Source organism: Pteropus alecto, unplaced genomic scaffold (genome assembly GCF_000325575.1).
Source record: "Pteropus alecto unplaced genomic scaffold, ASM32557v1 scaffold166, whole genome shotgun sequence".
Taxonomy (NCBI): domain Eukaryota; kingdom Metazoa; phylum Chordata; class Mammalia; order Chiroptera; family Pteropodidae; genus Pteropus; species Pteropus alecto.
The window spans coordinates 2,505,173-2,508,107 of NW_006439757.1; the positions used below are offsets into that span (position 1 = coordinate 2,505,173).

Below are 2,935 nucleotides of genomic sequence, written 5' to 3' on the forward strand. Positions count from 1 at the left end.
ACTTTTACCATGTGTGCTCTTTTGCACAAATTTTGCCTGGTATGAGGAAGACATGCTGGGTCAGGAAGATCTCTCCTAGGAACCGAGAATATGTGGGGCTTACTTACCAATCGCTCCACATTTGTACTCTCAGGCTTAGGACACTAACTACTTCCTGGCAGGGCAAGGAGCCACTTCGTCCTCACAGCAGAGAATTCAGATTCTCCTTCATTCCTTTTGTTCGGCTCACAAGTACTGAGTGTCTATTATATACTAGGCATTGAAGTTGGTGGAGGGGCTACAGAGGTGAAAAACAAAAGTTTCTATTCTCAAGGAGAAAGTATGTTGCGACCATAGTATTATAACTATCTGAGTTGAAAGTGGCTTTAGAAAATATCTAACATTTTCACATTTATTATTTTATAAAGTGCTTTTACATACATTCACTCATTTAATAATTATTACCCTGTAAAGCAAAGAAGAAATGGAGCCTATGAATATTAAATGACTTAGTTTTTAACCAAGCCAGTTTTATTCCTGTTTTATAGCCAAGGAAATTGAGGCTAAGCAGGTAAAACATTCAAGATCCTACAGTCAGCAATGCAGTATCAGGACTCAAACCTTGGTATTTTTACACTGGATTCTGTTTAATTTAATTTAATTTTATTTATTTGTTTAGGCGAGGCAACCCTTGGTTGACCTCACAGATTATAAGGACCTTGTCAGTTTACAATCCCTGGTCTTCCTAGGTGGTCTCCCATCCAAGTACTAACCAGACCCAACCCTGCTTAGCTTCCGAAACCTGACGGGATTGGGCTTGTTCAGGGGAGCGTGGCCGTAGACTGGATTTTGTTTTATATCACACTGCCCTATTTGTGAGCAACCAAGTAAATGAGATCAATTTCTTTCAAAGAAGATCATACTGCTATATCCAGCCAGTGGTCACTCAATATTAGAAGGGGACACATTGACTTCCATAGTCCTGACCTGTGCTTTTTGGTTGTAGAGTTTAAAGCAGTACTCTGATAAGGGCGATATGGTGTTAATGAGCTGACATCAAGGTGAACAGTCTTTATTCCATAGTGAACTGTTTACAAAGCAGCTTCCTTTTGTGAAGCAATCCCAAGACAGATATGAAGTTAACACAAAAGCCTGTAATAATAAAATGTATGTCACTCTACCATCTGTTTGTGGGTATACACACAGAAGCACACACAGTTCTTTAAACTGGGCTTCTTGGCATTTGGGACTTATCCTTTAGGTATATGAGAAGTCATTTCTGGGTGATGAAATTCACATTCTAAGTTCTAGCCCTGCAACTCAACTGGGAGAATACTGAAAAGCTGAGACACGGGGCTGGCAAATGTACCATCTTGGCTCTTCATCAAACAAAACAAAACTTCTGGGCCTATTGTGGGTGGCAGAATCACAAACTGTGACAGGCCTGGGTTACAGATTGAAGGACATTACAGATACATAGTGTTGATTCAGCAGAAATCTGTCCTGGTCAGAAGAGATGGAATTAAATATCTTCCTATAGTTCTAAACTTTTTTCTTCCAGTTTCTACTAGTTGTGAGCCAAACCCTGGAAGCCTTGCTGATGGGCCATTGAGAAGCCAAGACAGAGGTGTCAGTCAGGTCTGAAGGGTGAGGCCTAGGAGAAAATCAGCCTGGGAGATGGACATGTGTCAGAAAGCAAAGTGGAGACAGGCAGGGCAAATAGTTCTGCATGGTGCCTGTCAGGAGGCTATGGATGTGTCCTACTCTCCTAAAGACAGGCTTCCATCTTCATGTAGTGCCACTGGGCACCTGGTAAGAGCCAGACCGAATGTTGGCAGAAGTATGAGGAAACAAACACCAAGACCACACACAGAGTGCCTTCTCCTGAGTCGGGGTGAACTGGTGGACATAGGCCCAGCAGCTACCATTATCTTTGACTCTCAAGTGGAGGCTGGAGCCGGGTCCAAGCCTGAAGGCTAAGGTGACCTGAAACACCTCATGCTGCAGGTCTGGGGTCCGTGTGTTTGCCTTGTTGACAGCTGGCTTGCTCTGCTCCCCAATTAAACTATAAGCTCTTTTAAAGTGTTTCTAAGTGTCTAGTATAGTGTTCAATTAATTCTAAAGAAAGTACAATTTCACTTCTTTCCTTGGATATAGACAGATAGCCAAAGTAAGAAAGGTCTCTCCTCTTTAGCTCCTCAGCAGATTTACTCAAACATCTAACCAGCCATGCTTCTTCTTCTTCTTTTTACCTTCTTCCTTTCAACATATGCTGAGTACTTGAGAGTAAGGAAGATGCTGTGTCTTTATTTGCTGTGGATGTGACAGATGAAATATCCGATTTTTCCTGCCACCACATGGCCAAGGGTGGCTTGCGTTATCACTCTTCATCGCCGGCCTGACAGTGTTAATGGTGATATTGTTCAGGCTGTGGTTTATGCGTGTAAGCATGGCACTTATCACGATGCACTGTAAATTTCTTGTTTAATCCTTTCCTTACCCCTCCAGACCATCTCATCTCGTAGTTTAAGATCCCCATTCTTAGAATGTGGGTCTAGGTTTAATGTACAAAAAGCCTTTCTTTCCTCTGTCTTTTAAATTTCTTGTTGCCCAGATATCAAAAAAAAAAAAAAAAAAACACCAAAAACCAAAACCAAAACCAAACAAAACAAAAAACTAACCCCACAATAACCAGTTATAAGAAAATTTGGGATTAGAGATTATATTTCAAATAGCAGTAACTTTGTTGTTGTTAAATGTCAGAATTTATGTGAGGAAAACTACAGGAGTGCTTTGACAGCATTTTTAAAAGGCTTTAACATACCATATTTTCATACAGCATGGCTCCAATTTTCTGCTCCCTCCCCAGGGGGGTGGAAGTAAACACCCTAATTTCCTCAGAGTGATTGAGATTAATGAAATGTTGGATTTTTAAAGTGTTTGATAGCCAGGACCC

At 41.2% G+C, this 2,935-nt stretch overlaps 1 pseudogene; it reads right to left on the minus strand.

Moving 5' to 3' along the window:
- Positions 1-703: 703 nt before the first annotated feature.
- LOC112483950 lies at positions 704-822 on the minus strand (annotated as a pseudogene).
- Between the last annotated feature and the right edge of the window lie 2,113 nt (positions 823-2,935).